Here is a 23,063-nt window from a genome sequence, read left to right on the forward strand (position 1 = left end):
TGTTATAAAAACATTGTGTTTAATACTTCAGTTAGAATGAATGCATTGTATTAGATGAGGTGGTTTAATGAATCATGGCTCAGAATATAACGTTTCCAGTTTTTCAAACGATATGTATTAGTATCTTTCGTGAAATATTCATGCATCACTGCGGAAACCGGTAACTTAATGTGTTCAAGCAAAACATTTGATATACATTATGCTTGATTTAGAAAGACAATCTGTTTTGATTATCATCAACAGAAATGTAATGAACTCATTATATAAACACACACACACACTCACACACTTGGGAACACCCACACATACTCCAACACACACACATATTCCGACATACACACACACACACACACACATGCACAAAAACACAAAACACACACACACATTCATACACACAAGCACATGCACACACAAATGCATAAAGAGGTTGCACTTTCAGATATTACTTGTTGCTGTTATACGCACACGATCCAGTTTGAAATGGTGAAACTCGAACTATGAACCAGAGATAAATTCAATAGTTGAGTACCTATTCTGTAACACTTTCAAAACAATTCTTTCTCTCAAAATGTCAATAGAATTGCTGCATTATTTTTGTTGAAATTGTAATTAACCAATATTTTCGTAAATTTTGAAACATAGAAATAATAACTTTGTAGAATAACTATGAAAAACTATCCATTAATATTTAATAAAACGCGATTTCCAATGTTCATTAAATGCATAACTCCTAGAATATAAGATATCTATTTACGCTTAATTTTGTATAAGTGTATGAAACATTGTTGAAGAACTAACATTTACTTGAATGCAATAGGAACAACAAATTAATGAAAATGAAACAATAGGTTTCCGTTGTAAAGAAGGACATTCAGAAATAATCAAGAGAATAATTCCACAATGAACACGCGCGTTTGCGTGCACACACATAATCATGTATATCTATCTATCTATCTATCTATCTATCTATCTATATATATATATATATATATATATATATATATATATATATATATATATATATATATATATATATATATATATATATATATATATATATTTATATATTTATGATATACAAATATGCATGCAAGTATATATGTATTTATATAATTGAATATTGCTTCAACGTAAACTGAACTTCAGCCTAACAACAACCATTAGGAACGCGGTTTAATATAGCAAGTTAATAAAATAAAAGGATTGAAAAAAAATCATATACTAATCAACGAATATTGATACATGGTTCATCTGAATGATTGAAATTGAAGCAAACATAACAGGAAGAAAGCAGATAATGTTGAAATGGCCTCAGTGAATTTTTCTTTCTCAGTACATATAAAAGAGAAGCAAACTTTTGAGTTTATTATTCGAGAAAAAAGATACGACTATCTTATTTTGAAAGTTAATTAGAAAAGATATCATGTTTCCAAGATAATTAGAATTACAAATAAATTAAAAATAGAATTATGCAAATATATTAAATACCATCTGCACACGATGTGTTTCATAATAAATCTATCGATAATTTTCATCTTAATTAGAAATGTAGTTTAAATAAGGTTATTATTATAGTTTAGCATTTCTCTCCCAGTAACATCTATCTTAATGTCTTCCGTTTACAAAAGGACAGATTTTCAAAAAGATAACACTTTCAGGTTCTTAAATGGAAAAAGAGAGTGACGATTTGATAGTATCATTGAACATCGAACTCACACGCTACCGATATTAGATTTGTAGCTGTGCAATCTCATACGACATCACCGACACATTGTCATTACACGTTCAAAGAAACACTGTCTTTTGTACCACGCAATTTACTCAATATATTTATTCAGCTGTAATTTTATTTGCCGTAGAATATATATATCTAACCGATCCTATAAATAAATGTATCCAAGCAGAATTATTTAACTAACACTCTTACGTCAGTAAAGACATATATCTTTCCATTAAATTTTTAGGATAATTCATTATCTTTACTGAATTCGGAAATGGAAAATATATATATATATATATTTTTTTTTTACGGAGACCAGTATAATGCAGACACCAAAATTTGTGAATCATATAGGGCTAGTATCATCTCAGACAAGCAAAGGATATTTTGTGTAATGCAATCACTAACCTTTTACTCGTACGAGATCGAGTTGTCATACTCAAAATTAGAATTTAGTGTATGACAACTCGATATCATACGAATGCAATCTTCAATGAATTTGCAGAATTCTCATATGCATGCCTCTACAAAGAATATTGATGCATAAAGAACATTTCAGAGAAGGCAACTTCAAAATATCCTGTTTGCTTATCTATTCCATAACATAAATTAATCTAAATATATTTTCCGAAACCATATGATCTACAGGTATATTCCGACTGTGAAATTTCCGACTGCTTAGGACGTCAAGGTTGCATACTGCAAACATGTTCTTTATATTACTTACAAGCAGTTTCCTGCTAAGCAGGATTCCATCCTGAACAAAATACTAAAATTATTCTTTTGTTACTGCAATCTATCTCCCAGGTGCATTTCAAGCAAGATAAATCTTTCTGAGTCCCCAAATCTTTGATCTATTGTTTTCATTTCCAGTATTTATAACTCGGTAAATAGTCACTTTGTATATCACATCGAGTGTCTCCTTCACAATAACGAGAGGTATTTAGCGTTAGATCTACTGGTGATACATACTTCCCTGTCACATTCACCATTAAAGATTTCCGTGAAGTCAATGTATCTCATCCTGTCATGAATGAAATATTTGATTGATGGCCACGAGAAGTTATTTCTAGTTAAGTTACCTAAGTGAGGGTTCCATGTGTCTCGTACATTTATCATGGATTTCACTTACCGATATTCTATCTACTATGGTTTGCCGTAAATTTCGCTTATATCTCCTATATGTTTTTTTTCTGTATATTTATGGCTTATGCAGAATCTGTTTATATGTGCCTAACATCTTATACATGTGGGTCACGTTTCCAGAAGTGAACAGAAGCTGCCTAGTTTCCAGAAGTAAACACAAAAAGATTTAGTTCTGAAGAAAGAAATATTGCACCGCTTGTTATAAACGTACATAAAACCGTCAACGGCACAACACACGAGGCTTCTCAATCTCTGTTGATCTTTTCTGACAATACCTGTTATATGACACAACTAAAACTGGATTCTTCTCTGAATTTGCTATTTACGTAATACATCTGCTAAAGCCAATCCAACACCCATCTCTTATCTGTCTACTCTCGCAAACACGTATCATATAAAAAGGGGAGAATTTCTCCGATGATGAAGTACGACAGAGATCAGAATATTCACCTTCAAATCTATTAGAGCGCATTAGAAATGAAGAGATACGTAATTTTTGAATCCTCGCTTTTCTGCGTGCACCTCGTGAACTAACTCAGATTGACGGACATAAACACGTTTCAACAAAAGTAGCAGTACTTTTGTTAGGTGATCTATCAGGGTAAGATTCGATTAAGGGGTCATGCAATAAGCTCGGAATACTGTAGTATCTCAAAATTCCCTTACATCAATGAATCGCATGTGCAGGGGGGAGACGTTTTCTGGTTACGACCTACAATAGTAATCAGCATATGCACTTTCGAATGTCTTAGAAAACATTAGAAATATAAAGATATGTCTACATTCTCTGTTCTGCGTGCTCATAAATTATTAGAGTAGAGTTATACCAAATAAATCTTTTATCTCTGTAACAATCATTGGTAATATTGTTTAGTATTTAGATAAATGTTATTAATATTTTTTAATCTATCTATCTATCTATCTATCTATCTATCTATCTATCTATCTATCTATCTATCTATCTAACAACCTAGATCTGGGCTTTAGCGAATTAAAGTAAAAAAGTGGAAATAATGAAATAGTGTTAATAATCAAATAAATAAATGGATAAATGGGAAATGAGAAATGGGAAATAAGAAGTACTTGTATTTGGAGAGATAAGAATGGAAAAATAAGAGAACAAAGAAAGGGAAGCGGAAATGATGAGTGAAAGAAAGGAGTATAAGAACCATGGAAGAAGAAAATAGGAAAATATGACGAGAAAAATATTATTTATTATAAGCTAGGAGGTTGTCGATCAATAGTGCAAATATGGATATGATTTGAAATTTGGAACAGAACACGTTGAAAGGAAATCTATTTTTTCGGGGTGGAGGATACACTGTTTACAATTGAGATTAAGTATATGAATATATTCGTTTTATAAATTCTACTGAAGTTATACGTGGAGTTACTTTCCTTCACATATAACTTCCCACAATCACGTATAGATAGTAAAATAGGCTTAAATATGAAAGCGTGCATACACAAACACACTATTTATGCATATTTATTCGTATATATGTCCCTAAACATATATGCTTGGTGTAAAAACATTATATCCCCCCATTGCTGCTCCCTGCCATATTCCCAGACGCATTTCTAGCTCCTTGGCTGTTATCAATAAGAAATACGGAAAGTATATATCTCTCGACAGATTTTAAAGCCGTAACTTTAACTAAAACACAGTCATAAAAATTGACTGAGTTACACTATTAGATCGCCAGCTCGGAAGACATTCAGTATTATCAGTGCCGTGTAGTGTTTAGTTAAAATATGTTTGTGACTTATTTCAGCTTCTTCCCTACAACTTCTGTGGGGTAGTACTGGACAGATATGGTGTTTTTACACTTCTTACCATAAGAGAGAATTTTCCATGCACGATAACCGCCGTGGATTTGCATTTAGAAGTTGAAAAATCATTGGCTATTGAGTTTCACATGGACGTATTCAGATTTATTATTGAAAATGTGTAAAAATATTGTTTTGGATATGCAATGTTTCGGTTGAACGTGTATTCTGAATATGTTTATCTTCACGTGTTGAAAACAAATTATGTAAACATTTTAGAGCAACAACCTTGTCAAACTTATGGTAACACAAGCCTAAATTAATTGGTGTAAATGTATAATCTTCGTTTAATCTCCGACCAGTCCCACCTATGTGATGTTTACGTTTCACTGTTTAATTTTATAGGGTTTTTTCAGTTGACATGCATTTTCATTACTTTATAAGAATGTCCCAACAACTTGTTGCTCATTTTGTGTGAATGTGTGTGTGTACGTGTGTGTATGCGTGTGTGTGTGTGTGTATGTGCATGCGTGCGTGCATTATGTGAGGAAAATATGCTTAGTGTCTGATTTCAACAGTAGTACTCTCAAAACTTTTCTGTAGCTCAAGTTGGAAGAGAAAAGTTGACAATTCGGTTTGAATGTCAAATACTAAATTAAAATTCACATCAAGTAAAAAGAGTTGTGTGAACCATATCTTATTCAGCAGTTTTTCTTTAAAGAACGTAAGTTATTTGTTACATTCCCGTCTGAATACGATAGTAGTGGCATCATTTAATCTTTTCATCACCCTATATCCCTGAAAACATGTTTGAAATATTTCGATTTCAGAAAATATGCTGCTTTTCCTAGTTTCTCCGAAATCGTCATGTATCAGATACAATAACTCATGAAATTTGTGGGAGAGATTCTGGTAAAAGATAGTATTAAGTAGGACGTAAGTACCTCAATTCCGAATTCGAAAAACGTGGCATGAAAAATGCTATGTCCTCAAGTATTGTAGTATAAAAACATACATATTGGTTTTGAATATCTTGAAGGTTTAATCTTTGCTTTCCGTAACTGCACCGATTTTATCATGGAACACTTTCATTTCAAATTGAATTCTTACCACTAGCATAGATTTAAGCTTCACAACTATTGATCTTTAAACTTTCCACTACTCAATAATTTCATCCAACATTTTAAAACACATATTGAGGCTATATGAAGTAATCGTTTGCATATCATCGAAGTACCAAAAGTGGGTTTAAATATTTAACTCCATACTCCCATTATTCATCACATATTTTAAGAATACACACACGCATATATTTGAAACAGATATATGGTTTACTAAATATATGTTAACATATGCTTACCTCACTGTTTTAAGTCCTGCAAAAGAAAAAAAAATATTTTTAATCTCTGACATAACTATATAAATACACATGATACATGCGTATACAAATGTGTGCGTGTGAGTGTGTGCAAGCGCTCGCGCGCTTATGTAAGTGTTCGTACGTGCTGCTTTCACATATAATTGTATATAAAAGGGATGAAGCATTAACCGAGAAAGCTCTCTCTACATATATGTAGGTCCTGTGTTTCACCATTACATGCGAAAATTAGATTATGATATGAAAGTTTTGCCCAGTATCCCTGTGAGATATGTGGGTACCATTATGAGGGTTATGTGTCAGTTAGCTATTGGGGAGGAGCACGCTGAGTGCTACTTCGGTGTTATGTAATGTTTTACTAGGTGTACGTGAAGGAGAAGAAGAAGAAGAAGAAGAAGGACGAGGAGAAGAAGAAGAAGAAGAAGAAGAAGAAGAAGAAGAAGAAGAAGAAGAAGAAGAAGAAGAAGAAGAAGAAGAAGAAGAAGAAGAAGAAGAAGAAGAAGCTTTGATAATATTTTTGAGTTCATACACATGGTACCTTTAAGAAATAAATTGATAGGGAAGTCTGACAGACGATATACTGTACACTTTGCATTTATTTGTCCCTCCCACCGCCTGACAACCTGTGTCGGTTTGTTCACGCCCTCTTTAATTGGCTATACCCATGCTAAAAGCATTACAGTAGATATATATATTCCTGCTCCTTCGCGTATATATTACACATATCGAAAGTGTAAAACCATTTTCAAAATAATTTCTAAAAAGGACAGGTCACAGTAATGGAATGACTGGTCGATTCTTTCCAAATATAAATGTAACCGAAGGGATCCTATTTCTGTACATTATCTAAAAAAATATAGTCTACAATGAGATCTCGAAAAAGTGATTGCTTAGACAGCTCAAAGCATACAACAGTAAGACAAGTACAACGATAATTATAATGATAATAAAAATAAGATGATTAATATAAATATACTGATAAAATAAATAATTTAAAGATTGTTTCCTCTGTATTCTCATAATGCTTGAAATGTATAGTCACTTATAATTTCCAAAACTTTATAACTTGATGATAGATTGTAAATGATATATAAGAATAATGAAATTCAGAATTTTGGAACATAATGATGCATATTTATCAAAAAAGGTTTAAAATCATACATTTTAATAGAAGTAGTTTTTACTTTCAAGTTATATACTATATGGAATGTAAATGGTGAAGAGAGAGTACAATACATATTCAATATCAAACGTATAAATGTAGTATGGAATACTGACAAAAATAATATGAATATATTGAAAAAAAAACATCTCTAAGATACATTTATTTACACGGTTTGATTGAGTATATGCATATAATTTTAGATATGACTGCATGGAAAAAGTTCAGCTATATCACAGAGAAAAAGTTTACGTATAGATTGCATTTGGCGAAATATACATTCTATAGAAATTTAATTAACAATTGAGAAAGTATTATACAAAATACACTATAATCATTAATAAAAGGAAGATCAAAAATAACGTTGTTGTCTCCTGCATTATCGTACGTCACGAGAAACTCTGAGTTGCACAGGAGAGCTGCACCAAGCATTCTTTATAAATTCAAAATAATCCATTATGTAAATTGCGAAATCCAAAAATGTATGTATGACTGTTTATATGCTGATATACACAAAAATAATGACATCTGTATTCACCTACCTACACACACAAATATGCACACACACACATACACACACACATACGGTTTCTTTTACTGAACCGTTAATTTACAGGGACGTAAACACACCACCATCTATTCTCAAGCGATGTTGGGGGGACAAACGCAGACATACATACATACATACACACACACACACACACACACACACACACACACACACATATATATATATATATATATATATATATATACACACATATATATACGACGGGTTTCTTTCAGTTTCCGTCTACGAAATCCACTCACAAGGCTTTGGTCGGCCCGAGGCTATAGTAGAAGACACTTCACTTGTCCAAGGTACCACGCAGTGGCAATGAACCCGAAACCATGTTGTTGGTAAGCAAGCGACTTACCACACAGCCAGAAATGCGTCATTAATAGGATAAAATAAAAATATTTCTTTATGCATGGTTTCAAACTAAAGCATGTCTAAACATGAAGTAAAAGACATAAATATAGTGTCAATGGTATACGTTGAATAAAAATTCATAATTCCGTTAAAACATGGCTTTGCTTTTCAATATAATATTAATTTCAATAAAGAATCTCATACGAAAATTGTTATTTGGTGATAGTAAGTTCAAAAAGTACCCAATATACTAAATCTGATCCAGTTTCAATAAAATATTTTGTTAAGATCTTCATGGAAAAAGGTTTCCTGTATAAACGATAATATTAGTTCATTTCAAGGAAAATTTCAATTAATCAAATTATTTAGATATTTTACCTTTGCCTTAAATTTTTTCCCACTTGCTTCCTGTATCGATTACCGTCATATATATTGGATTGCAGATTTCATTCTTTCTTCTTTTTACACTACAGAAATATCTTCTGATTCACTTCTGAGAGTTTAAATGATACCTTACCATTATCCTTCCAACTCTCACACACCTACTCTTTAGCCTCAACATACTTATCCTGTTCTTTCTTTAATTCACAATATCGGTTCTATTCTCATGGTTGACTGCTTCCTTAGATTATTTAAAAATATTCCCGTGAATGTATTTGAATATATATAAAAGAGATACAGCCGTATATTTATGATTTGAATTAGAAGAGAAGAACCAATATCTGATTATCGAAAAACATAAATCTATAAAATATTTTAACTTCCACGTAATATGTGATTTCACTGAAATTTTACATGTCAGGTTGTAATTACTTAAAAAAGTATTTATTTCGTTATACGTGTTTTAATACTACGTATATTTAACAAACCGTTTCAGTGAAGTGTTACGGAAGTGAATTAGAACCCAAAAATAGCCTACATTATTCCTTAACGTTGAACGGAAACGGTAAAACATCTCTCCTAAAAAGACTAATAACCTCGAAAAAGTTATATGAAGACTGATATATATATATATATATATATATATATATATATATATATATATATATATATATATATATATATACATAATTGCACCATATATTTCATAAACCCTCTCTCCCTCTTTATATATATATATATATATATATATATATATATATATATATATATATATATATATATATATATATATATATATGGTGGTTGTCTACTCCTTAAACAGAGTTTGACCACCTCCTGCACCTACACCTTAGCCCTTTCATGGCGTCTGATGTGGCTTTTTAAATCAGACAGTGTTTTGAAAAAACACCCACACAGATTGCACCTCTGATTTGCACTACCAATACCTGCAAGTAAGTTCTGCTCATTGTGGATCCTAACATGTCTTTTAAGACCCCCATTGGATTTGCAAACCCTCTGGCACACACCACATTCAAACGTGTGCACAGACATATAATCAGAATAGCTGGATGAGGTTTGTTTTCCATGGGTTCGCAGGTGAGATTTGAGGCCAGCCAAGGACAGACATGGTCTGTCACAGACTGTGCACACAAAAAGGTCCTTGTCATTCACCTTCTCAGTCTTTACATTTTTCCTTAAATGTCTCTTGAGCCCTGCTTGCATCATCCTGGCCTCTTCAAATGCTTTCACTCCACTCCACACCCTTGTTCGCCATCCAACTCGATCTGAAGCGATCTTACTATATATATATATATATATATATATATATATATATATATATATATATATATATATATATAAACCCTCTCTCCCTCTTTATATATATTTATTTATTTATTATTTATGTGTTTCAGCCAAGTGGCTGCGGTCATGCTGGTGCACCACCGTGATTTTCACGTTCCTTGCATGGCTCTTCTCCCCCACCTGACATGGTCCAATCAAGAGTTTTGATGGCACATCTGGTCTATAAGAGAATTTGACACAGCTGCCCTAAACTGCGTCTCATTACGAGCCATTGGTTCGTCTGGTATCGTGGAGAGGAAAGCGTCAAGTTTTGTCTTGAAGACCTCCGCATCCATGTCTTGCATGTCTCTCAAATGTTTTAGCAGGGCATTGAAGAGCTGAGGTCCTCTGAAACCGAGGCTGCTGCAGTATCTCGTTCTTATGTGAGATGCAGTGGACGGTACCTTTGGCACCATGCAGTGGCGACCCGTGCGGGCATTCCTGTAGTACTTGATACCAAAGTTTGGCACCAGTCCTTCCAGTATTTTCCATATGTATATTATTACATATCTCTCCCGTCTGCGCTCCAGGGAGTAGAGACCTAGTGCCTTCAGTCGCTCCCTGTAGTTCATCTGTTGGACTGTGGCGATCTTTTTTGTATAGTGCCGCTGAATTGCCTCGAGTTCTGCTGTCCGCTTAACACTGTGTGGTGACCACAACTGAGAGCAATAGTCTAGGCGGCTCAGAACAAATGTCTTCCATATAATCAACATGACTTTTTGATCCCTTGTACGGAAAGTCCTCAGTATCCACCCTGCCAGTTGTCTGCACTTTGCTGTCAACTTGACAATGTGCATGTGAAATGATGCATCACTACACATGTTGATGCCCAGATCTCTTACTGTTTGTGGTTCTGGGATTGCAGTACCTCCAGGCCCTGTGTATGCCAGTTGGGAGGTACTTGTGGTCTTGTAGCGCAGTACTTGAAATTTTTTTGCATTGAACTGCATATTATTTTGCTCTGCCCACTCATATATTGCACTTAGGTCATTCTGCAGGCTTACAATATCATCAGGATTCTTTATTGCCTGAGATATCTTTGTGTCATCAGCATAGCTAGTGACAGTGGCTCTCCGAGTGACCGTGGGTATGTCCAGAAGGGCCACTATGAACAATAGTGGCCCCAGAACAGTTCCTTGTGGAACACCGTTCAATATTTGTGTTTCCCTAGATAGTTCTCCATTGGCTGCAAATGTCTGAAATTTGTACGAAACGTACGCACTGCTGTAACCTATTGAATTTTTGTTGCTTTTCTTCAAATATATATATATATGTATATATATATATATATATATATATATATGTGTGTGTGTGTGTGTGTGTGTGTGTGTGTGTGTGTTTGTGTGTGTGTGTGTGTTATTCACATATGCATATGCATACATACATGTATATACGTGTGTTTGTGTATGTCCATCTACATACTACTTTAAGCAAATACAGCCAAGTAATTTTCATGCGGCTGATCCCGAAAAATCTGTCTCCATTTAGCTTCGGCAGATCTTCAGATATACGATGTTTGTACATTCCATTAGCATTGAAACACCTAGGTGTCTTCGAACTCTGTTAGGTTCCTGAATTTCAGGTAAATTTATCAACATTATTTACATTATTTACATTTGACGGATATTTGTCCTCATCTTGTTTGTTGTTAACACAACGTTTCGTCTGATATACCATCCAGCTTTCATCAGGGGTCTTGGGGAAATTTCAAACATGGATTCTCAGCTTCTACTTGATCGGAAACCAAGCTGGATGACAGTCAGCCAGTCACTCTCTTCCGCGAACGCTATTAATTTCCTTCGAACTATTCGTTCGTTGATTTTGTTTATGTGTGAGGTCAGAGAGATAGGCCTATAATTTCTAGCATCTGCTCTGCTTCCTCCTTTGTGAACAAATCATATTATTCCCTTCTTCAGTTTATTTGGGAGCTTGCCATCTGCCAGGAACCTTTGAAAAAGAAGCTGCTGTGGTTCTGCTAGGACTCCTTTACAAGATTTGAGAAGGATTGCTGAGAATTGGGACCAGCAGTTTAATATATATATATATATATATATATATATATATATATATATATATATATATATATATATATATGTATATATATATATATATATATATATATATATATATATATATATATATATATATATATATATATATACATATATATATATATATATATATATGTATATATATATATATATATATATATATATATATATATATATATATATATATATATATATATATATATATATATATATGTATGTATATATATATATATATCCATACATAAGCATATACACAGACACCCACACACAGAGACATATATATATATATATATATATATATATATATATATGTATACACACATATATGTAGATGTATATCCATACATATATGAATATGCATGTGCAATTGTGCGCGCGTGTGAGCGTGTCTGTCTGTGTTTGTCTCTAAGTAGCCTACGAATGCTAGTTTATCTTCTGCGAGGAGACGATAATAGCGGAATAGATTTGTAAATAGATTCAACGTTGCTATTCTCTTTTCTGACATCATTTCTATATTCAAATTTAGTGTTTTAAAATAAATTACTAGAGCATTATGTATAATTTAGTGTTTCATATATCCTGAATAATGCAGTGTTCTAAACAAATATACTTTTCTCACTTTAATATATGTTACTCAGATCGTCTACTGATACCATATCTTAATAACCGACTGCAACATAAAACGATTTAAATTTAAAGTTATGTAGTATTCTTTATTGTATGCAACACACCTATATATCGTACTAGGATTCAAGTCATTTCTAATCTTTTACCTGGTGGGTATACCGGTGTGGTACATCGAGATTTCATTCTAGATTATATGTGTTTACAACGTTGAAAATCAATACATCGTATACATTTGAATATACTTTATTAAAAGCTATGGATCCACATGCCCATACATTTAAATGCTCATTAAGATTATTTAAAATATTTAATATGCTTAAATAAACATAAGTCTCTATTTAACGCATCAATTATTATCTGAAATGCGAAAGGTCATTGTAATTAATGTGTAGAATTAATTCTAGCTTACAACCACTACTTGGCAATTATCGTTGATAATTATGCATCGGAGTTCCTGCACAAGCGATTGTCGTGTCAAGTAAACAGTGATATATATATATATATATATATATATATATATATATATATATATATATATATATATATATATATATATATATATATATATATCTATATATATATATATATATATATATATATATACACACACACACATATATATATATAAATATGTATATATGCATATATATATATATATATATATATATATATATATATATATATATATATATATATATATATATATATATATATATATATATATATATATATGTATATGTATATATATACACAAATAATATATGAGTATATGCATATATACGTACATACATATATATGCATGCATATATGTATGCATGTATGTATGTATTACTGTGAGAACCATTTATATATGTAGCATGTTTGTAAGCGTAAAAAATATTTCTGAAAGACTGTATCAAAGGAATAATTTGTACAGCTGCAGATAGTGGTGGTGGTGGTGGTGGTTGGATGGAGTCTTGAATGACATACTTCCGAATCTATTTTGAGAAGTTACTTTGGCTGGGATCTTGTTTAGTTTGAATGCATAATATATATATATATATATATATATATATTTATTATAATTTGCGTTTTGAGCTTGCAACAGCTTCCTTTTTAAATCTAACACCTGATCCTTCTGTAAAGAATAGAATATTTCCCTATTTAATTCTGATATATTCCACTACTACTACTACTACTACTACTACTACTACTACTACTACTACTACTACTACTACTACTACTGCTACTGCTGCTGCTGCTGTTGCTGCCACTGCCACTACTACTACTACTACTACTACCACCAATGATGATGATGATGATGATGACGACGACGACGATGATGATGGTGATGATGATGAGCAGGAGGAGGAGGAGAAGGAGGAGGGATAATAACTACAATAACAATCTGACGTTGAGCAGCAGATTGAACCCTTTGTTGTTTCTGCTAGAAATAGCAAACAAAAAACCTAGTGAAAATGTGATACAACCAACAGAATTTAACAAACAAGATGGAAAGCAGAAAGTGTACTACGACACTTACATATGAATATATGATTTTTGAGTATATATGTCTCCTGAATTCTTTACTCCATTCATACGATTGTGTAATCCCGTTGTTTAGCTGTAATTCCTGCAACATATAACTACGTATACATACACATCTACATAGACGTAAACGTGCTTAGCTATACTCCAATAAGAAATAATATTTAATAATACGCAATATTTAAATATTATCGGAGGACAACGCTATTAGCCATTTCTCAGTAGGAGATGTGGTCTCTATACCGATTCGACCTTCAGCTGTTCATAGCCATAAGTATGTGTAAATAATGTTTCGGGTAGTGTCTCTCGAATTTCTTGTAAAAGATAACGGGATTTTTTCCTGCCAGTGTCTATTTGAAGCTCTAATGTAAAGTTGTAGAGACTATAAGCTTTGTACTTTGTGGACACTCTTTTTTGTTCTTGTATTACTTTTAAACAATCGTACACCCTCTATCTCGTGTATGAAAGTGGAGGAAGACATATATCTATATTCAAGATATTTATTTGTCACAGGTGACTATAGACAACTGATTGCACTAGTATGCGAAATGTTTAAAAACTAGCAGATAAGTCACAGAGCTTTCTTAGAAAATAAAATGCTTAATAACATCACTTGATCGTGGCAACTACTCCTTTTTGGGTCACTACAGTAAGATTCCTCTCTACCCGAGATTTATCTTATTGATGCTAATTACTCTCGCTTATTTGTTTTCAAATTGCAGTTCCCATCGTTAATTTTGTTGTTGAAGATGTTTCGGTTGTTTTGTATTTCGCCGTGGTTGTTGTTGGTTCGCCTCTTCACTTTCTCATGGATTTCCAAACCGTGCATGACCATTCACAGGCTTACATCAATTATCTACACTGAAACGCAGAGACATGTGTGACTGTGAAACCTGTCTCAATTTCTTGGACGCACTTTGACCACAGACTGTGTGTCGTTGTCATGTGTATTCTGGTAATGTACGGATCCAGCACATCGAGATCGTTGGGCGTGACATGATTAACACCCTCTCTAGGTGTTCAAAATAATCATACACCGTCGGTACATGGAGTGCTTGAGTCGGTTTACAAAACCCATTGGCACCTGTACCCAGACCCTGAGGAAAGCTACCTCCAGTTCCACAAGAGTTGTCGGCCTTGGCACCACCTGGTTCAGCCGTCTCTGCATTTCATCCCACAGACGTTCAATTGGGATAAAATCCGGGTTGAGAACTGGCCACGGCATGGTTCTGATTTTGTGCTGATGCAGGAAGTCCATGGTGACCTTGGCCGTAAGAGAGAGAGAGAGAGAGAGAGAGCATTGCCTTGCTGGAACACGTGGCTATGGTGACGGGCGAAGAAGAGCAAGTTGTGAGTTTCTTAGGTTATGGTCAACGTAGCACTGCGCTGTGATGCCGTTCCCTCTGCCTGCACTAACATTTTGGAACACATGGTGGCCAGTTCTCTGATTCAGGCCTATAGCATCCCAAGCCATGAGGCTTTGGCCCAAGTGTCTCTGTCTATGACACATGCATCTCTGTAGCGTTCACCCCTCCTACGACACTCCATCACTCTGTTATCTCCGGTGGAAACGCAGTACCGTCTCCCGTCAGAGAAGATTATCGACCTCCATTGTTAATGCCGCCAATGTCGCTGCTCTCTAGCCTACTGTAGTCATGCCTGATAGTAGCGGGTGGTGAGGAAAGGCCCTTGAGCAGGACGGCGGCAACTCAGGTTGTTGGCGGCCATTCAACCGTATCGTCTCTGATAGGTCGCTGTCCAGTGCGAATGGTTTCGCGAGCTGCCACACTGACCGGTCTGAAGCGGTCACGAAGGTGTTGCAGTTGGAGGAAGCGGTTCTGCCTGGGTGTGGTCACTCGGGGGCGCCTTCTGCAAGCATGTCTGCACTGCTGTTGATGTTGTTGTATCGCTGTTGCAGGCAATAGATGGCGCTGACATGGACACTGTAAGCTTTCGTAACAACAGGGCACGCTGCTCTGCTTGCAATCGGACGATAGCTTGTTCTCTCTGCGCTGCTGACAATAGGATCATACCTGATGCGTCCAAATAACGAACGCCAGGAACGCGGTTGAAGATGGTTTTTATACTCATAACCTCCACGAGATGCACATCCATTTCGGTTTTTTTCATGACGACTGTTCGCGACTGCACCCACGGCATTCATTTGGCGTCTCGGTTCAGAGAAAGTTGAAAGGTTATCTGTAATTTGGGTCTCAACCATAAACCACCATGTCGTTGAATATTTACACTTATATCTTCGAAATAAATTTTCAGAATTCACTATATAAAAATAACGTTTGAAAAAAAAACGCGTTTCGTTTGCGGTTCAGTGTACACTTACATATATTACTTCTGCTGACATCAGCTAATTCTTGACTGGTACGATATCTTATCAACTCTGATAGTATTTAGTACCAGTGATATTGTGTTGTCAGGACATTTTTGCCGGATACGAAAGTATTTTGATATGCTGAATCCAAAAACAGATACACTTCTTAACATCACGTCTATAGTTCAAGATTCCCAACCCACACTCCATCATTGGGCGATATGCGTGAACTTTTAGATTGTCAATTTTCTCCTGGGGCAACGAAGTAAATACATCTAATATCTATGCTTTTTATGTGTATGTGAAAGCATTGCCAAGGGTGGCCAAAAATCCGAATGCAACAAACATTAATTCCAGAATCTTTTAATGTGGCTGAAGTGACTTTAGTTCATGTGAGAAAAAAATCATCCTATCACGACCTCATATCAAACTAGGCTCTATGAAATATTAAGTTAAATCTCTGAAAGAAGATGGACCATGTTTTCACTATGTCTGCAGCAGATTACCCAGTTTGGGCAATGATAAAATAAAAGCTGGAGTATTTTATCGGCCTCACATTAGAAAATTGACGAAACACGGAAAGTAATGAGCAGCATTGAATTCATTTGTAATAATTATGAATAATTTCTGGGCAACAAGAAAGCAGCACACTATGAAGAAATAATCAACAGCATACTGGAGGACGTTTAAAATTTTGGAGCAAATATGACCATGAAACTGAATTGCTTGATAATTTCCATCAAAGTCTTGCTAACACCACTGATGAACAAACAGAAACTGTTTTATAGAAAACACTATGAAAGTCTATGGATCTATTATCTTAAATTATAGACGTAATGGTAATACATGGAGGTCATATTCATATTCAGTGTTTCAAACAGCCCCTACTTCAGATCCAAAGTTTTTAACAACAGCCAAAAATTTTTTTTTGGTTTGTTATGATTTGAGTAATTTGACTGTCTTATGTTGGGAGTGATACAGGATCGGCTGTCAATGCTGTAAGAATGTCTTTTATTGTTATATCTGTGTTGAATTACGTACAATGTGCAGTATTGGCTGTGTTATTTGATTTAATACAGATACGGATTCTGTAGCGTCTATTTTGTGCGTTGTGCAAAATCTGCACGCTGTTCTGTTGTACTATTCTGAAATAAAATTACTTGCGTAGGATAAAGATAGTACCTACCAAAATAATTCTGTGGGCTACTCGTTTGGTAGAGAGCCAAATAATATTTACATTATTCTCTTTCTGTAAATGTTATTTGGTATAATATCTATTGCAACTACTGTGACTGTGTCCAATTTCCTTCTTTACACTTTCCTACCGTGCATTCAAATTATTTTGATTTCAAGATTCTTCGTTTGATATAAACAAGGCGTCTTCAGGGCGACGATTTCTTCTGTAGAGATCGAGATGCGTATAAGATTAGTAAGTTTTGTATTTCTGTCACACACACACACACACACAAACACACAAACACACACACACACACACACACACACACACACATACATATATACAGTATATATGTATAAATATATATATATATATATGTATATATATATATATATATATATATATATATATATATATATATATATATATATATATATATATAGTGAAGTATATTGCCACTTAAATGTGGCTGACCCCTAGGGGTGGATGTTACTGTTGCTTTTAGCCCCAGGAGGACATCTCCTCCAGCTGGCTTATCGACACACTTCTGTGCCCTCTTTGTTTTGCCAAGGGAAGTTATCCCTCTCATCGTGATCTGTAGCACGAACGGACCCGGGTTTCAGGGTTATTTCCCTTCGTCAGCGTCCGATAGCCACCGATCTGCGATGACAGAGATAAATTCTTGGCAACCTTATGTACCTTTTTCCAGTGAAATTCTTCACTGATATCGAAAAAGTGAAAACAAGCAATGTTAATTCTCTAAATTAGGTATTAACAGTAACTGCACGATAAAGTGAAGTATATTGCCACTTAAATGTGGCTGACCGTTCGTGCTACAGATCAGCGACAAGAAGGCCAGAGCAAACCATCGATGATCTTGTCACTATGTAAAAGCATGTTGCTGTCATTTGTCGTCTACTGTATATATATATATATATATATATATTAGGAATTAATACGTTTCCCGTGCACTCTTCGGTGTATAACTAAATTCTTGCCGCTCCCAATTTGATCCTGCCGGATGTTATTCGGTGACTTTCGTAGGACTGGGCAGCTAAAAATACTGTGTTCAATTATCTGTTTCTATTGATTACATAATCTTCCTCTTTTGGTTACCATTGTTATTTTATGCAACAAAGCTTTCATCCATTTTTTTTTTTTGTTTCTGGTGAAAATGCTTTGGACTTGTGTTGTCCTTTACTCAAGTTTTGTTCACTTTTGTCATGTATCAGTAACTTCATTTTCTATCGATAGAAATAAATATATAATGGAAAACATGTGCACAGGTCTTCAGGCTAAACAACGACAACACTTTTAGAGTTTCTTAGAAATGCTCAAACTTAGAAGTGCTGAAAGTGAAGCTCTAACAATACTGTATAGAACGTCCTTGTTTTCTTCCCTGGAGCATTTTTGACTTGTTTCAGGTATACTAGATGAAAATGGTGTGCATAGTGGTCAAGTCGTTGGAAATCACTTATTAATGGGAACATACATACCTGTATTTTGCGAAGTGAAAAGACCATCACCAACATCTTTGATCCTAGATTGGTTTGACTCTGAGGGACTCAATCCATTTATTTTTAATTCTGAATCAAATTTGATTCGGTTTCCAGCTTCTATATTAGGTATTTCCGATATATTTGCGCGTTGTCCTTATAACCAAGGGAGTCCTTTTTAGGGATCTGTGAGGCAAGGAAGCACATCCCAGTTTTCACGATTATTATTATTAACATTATTATTGAGTGAGAAAAGAGTGCATGCCATTATTATTATTATTATTATTATTATTATTATTATTATTATTATTATTATTATTATTATTATTATTATTATTATCATTGTTGTTGCTGTTGTTGTTGTTGTTGTTGTTGTTGTTGTTGTTGTTGTTATTATTATTATTATTATTATTTTTATCATTGTTATTACTATTATTAATATTGAATGAAAGAGCAGCGCATGCGATCAAAGTGACACTAGGGTAAAATATACGTAACCCATTATACCCATCATGAATAACTGTCTGATAAGGGTACACCAGGCATACAACCATGTGTGCGAAATAAGTGATCTCATATCGTGATAAACAGCACATGACCTTGCAGGTGGGGCCCAGTTAGAATTTTCGTCAGTTTCAGTAGTCGATCCTGCTCAAATGGTCTCTGAATATGATTTGTTTAAGGACGAGGAACAAAACACCCATGTTTTCAAAGGTGAATTGTACAAACCACAAAGAATTCCTCTCAACACGTGGCTATGATGCTCCCCTACTACTTCTGCTCACGATCAGAGATGCTCATATCGTCAGCCACTAAGGGACATGCTCATCTGGCGAAGGTCAAGCCACTGACAAGCTAATCTGTGGTATTGAGCAGAATATATGCTGTAGACCATCTTTTATACCAAGACAAAGCAATGTTCATGATAACACTTCTAATCAGTCAAGATCAGAAGCCGTTTCATTTAAGGTATCTTATGTTTTCTGCCACTCCATACATTTCCATAGTTGCCATAGTTCTTGTTTCGGTTTGACATTGTATGCCTTACAATAATCAATGCATGTGATGCTCAGATTTATGTGCCGTCTCTTGCAGAGGTTGCAATGATTAGTTTATAAATTAACAGTTGATATTTTGTTCCCATAGTCGTCGGTAGGCCCCCTTTCTGTTCAATAAATTACTTTTATATAAGAACCCATACAGTTAACCGGCCAAAACAACTGACACTATTTTGCACACAATAGCAGTAGACACGTTCTTGGTCGAAAGTTGGAACAATATTACTCTTTTCATGATCCTTGGTTTATAGTAATATCTTTCCCTTTGACATCCACATGGGTACTGAACATTGCTGCGTGCTGTAGGGCTTATACTTTCATGGTGTCCTTTCAGATTGTTCATCCAATAACCTTGGACATCGTCCGGCACAGTTCTCTTCCAATTCGGGGTTTTATCATTTTTTGGATTTATTTTTGTTGTCTTGACCTTGTACATTACTTGAAATATTTAGAATTTCAATCAATTTATCGTTATGCTTTGCAGGTTGATCCGAGCCTCATCCCCAGAATACCATGCTTTTGTCTGCATCAGGTATCAATGTTAGGTGTTATTGCAAATCTAGTTCCTCAAACAGTCTTTTTCCGATTGCCTTCAAACATTCTGTTCTGCCTGAATTGTTTTGTTCTATTGCCATATCTTTCCAATTTTGCCCTGGTTGCAACTACTCTTTGTTTCGTTTCTTCCGATATCACATCGCACCCTTTATCTTTTAATCTATGTTATTTCAAATCTTATTCTTATGCTTTCGCTTTGCAATTCCTCCTCCCCTTCCTCTTATTTTTCATCATCATCATCATCCTTCTTCTTCTTCTTCTTCTTCTTCTTCTTCTTCTTCTTCTTCTTCTTCTTCTTCTTCTTCTTCCTCTTCTTCTTCTTCTTCTTCTTCTTCTTCTTCTTCTTCTTCTTCTTCTTCTTCTTCTTCCTCTTCTTCTTCTTCTTCTTCTTCTTCTTCTTCTTCTTCTTCTTCTTCTTATTATTATTATTATTATTAGTAGTAGTAGTAGTAGTAGTAGTGGCAGCAGCAGCAGCAGCAGCAGTAGTACTAGTAGTAATAGTAGTAGTAATTTATTTTTCTACAAGAGTGTTGCTAGCGTAGAAATTACGGAAGCAAGTGAAATTGATTATTAGTTCCATGATTAATTGTAAATAATTCAAAACTTCCAATTTACTGTTCTTTATTTTTAGATCGATAATGAATATGCAGTTCTTGTTGAAGCGATCGATATATTCCTCTTTAAAAGAAGTCGATAATATATTAATATGTATTCTGTTGCAGTTTGAGAAAAGTGAGGCTTGGGAGGATAAATACCATTTCTATATTTCGATTAACCAAGTAGGAAATATTCCTCCTTCATACTATTACTTTTACGTTCCGACTAGAAATTTATTAGTGATTCATTGTCCACGACAATTCTATGCCTCACAGATGGAAGTTCAAAATAAATTATATCATGCTTTCTGGAAATCGATAAAAAGTTATGTAAGAAATCTCTTGTTGCGACATCTTGTGAAAAATAAAATTCATTCTCCCTAGCACGTATTCTAAACTGTGAACTCTAACAGCGATTAAAGAACATGATGTCACTTTATATTTTAACATCAATTACGATTTGCATTTGTTCACTGTGCTAAACATCAATCAAGTTTCAACATAGTGAAATTTAAAACTAATTTAAAAGCAACCGATTTTTATGTTAATCTTTTGATATAGTGTAATATATCATGTACGTTGTCGTTCTATTGAATGCAATTATTGCATTATATATTTATGATAAAATACTAAACAATGATATTAAATATTGATTTCTTTCGAGAAGTACCAAAGTCGATTAATTTTTGCAAAATGCATTGCTGTGTAGTTTATTGAATAGACGCATTATATTACGGTTACTTATTTCATCGAGCGTCTAGAATTCTGTTTGTAGAAATACGAGCTAAACTTCATAAGGCATTTAAACATACACTTTAATACGTTTGGTAAACTAACCATTTGTACATGATACTCCAGGAAGAATAACGATTTCCTGCGGAGGGTAAATCTAGATGAACAACACATTAAGTAGTTGTGATGCTCATTCATTTTCAAATTTTGTTATTGATACGAACTAAGAAATGTAAGAATTTAAAATAAGGTGGCTTCTTTGAAAACATCCTGTCGAAAATTATAACAGAGAGCCGGGAGACATGCTTCGTACATGTCTAGGATGACTGAGATATTGCGACTCATTGGCACGCACTCAACGCTATTCCTCTTGAGGGATTGCTTTGCCTTGCCTAAGATCCTTCTCTCCCTACGCAGAACACTATGGCACTCTTTCATAGATCGCCTCCATAATATTGATAACACTATCCGCTGCTTTGCTGATTTGATCTGTAATTTTAAATTCGGTGGTCTTGAACTCCATTCTGCATTGGAACTGGTCCTGCTTGCCTATTTATCTTCAATCTCTTCCAACCGCACCATCGTCGGGATGACCAACCCAGCTGTGACCCGGAGGCTGGAGTCAGCTGTAGCCGATTGGATTGTTGAAGGTCTTGCTGTCCCCCATAATACAAGTGTCCAACATAACTGGGATGATATCAAATGCAAATATGCCTTCGGGCTGGTTGAGACATCTTTAGACCAGTGCTGCCTCAAATGTCTCCGTTCTGCTTCGCAGTTAAACAGCGGCGCGTGTCTTAGTTCGGTGCTGTCTCATCAACCGGTACCCTTCTTGATGCTGACTGCACTCTTATTGGAGTGGCCCAACACCTGGGTCCCGGCGAGTGTGAGACGCACAAATGTCATTGTGGAGCGGTATTCGATGAATCCGTTCTGCAGTCATTATCCGCTAGCCATATCGAGGGCCAGCTGAATTATTTTATTAGAAAAGTGCTCAATGCGGCTGGGTTCCCGTCACAACTGGAGCCAATAGATCTTGACCTACTGGCTCCAGTTGTAGAATGGTAAACACGCTTTCCATACGTGGGAGGAAGATCTCTG

The 23,063-nt window shown here is 34.7% G+C and overlaps 1 protein-coding gene across 6 annotated transcripts in view; it reads right to left on the reverse strand.

Moving 5' to 3' along the window:
* LOC106868423 (uncharacterized) overlaps positions 1-23,063 on the reverse strand; it is a 350,125-nt gene that overhangs the window by 134,857 nt on the left and 192,205 nt on the right. For 5 of the 6 annotated variants that reach the window (XR_016243322.1, XM_089358351.1, XM_089358350.1 and 2 more), the window contains one exon: positions 5,997-6,012. The exons of the other annotated variant lie outside the window; for it this stretch is intronic. The gene's annotated coding sequence lies outside the window, so the exon portion shown is untranslated. The remainder of the gene's footprint in view (positions 1-5,996; positions 6,013-23,063) is intronic. 6 annotated transcript variants of the gene reach the window in all.

The sequence above is a fragment of the Octopus bimaculoides genome, chromosome 10 (assembly GCF_046866305.1).
Source record: "Octopus bimaculoides isolate indiv1 chromosome 10, ASM4686630v1, whole genome shotgun sequence".
Taxonomy (NCBI): Eukaryota; Metazoa; Mollusca; class Cephalopoda; order Octopoda; family Octopodidae; genus Octopus; species Octopus bimaculoides.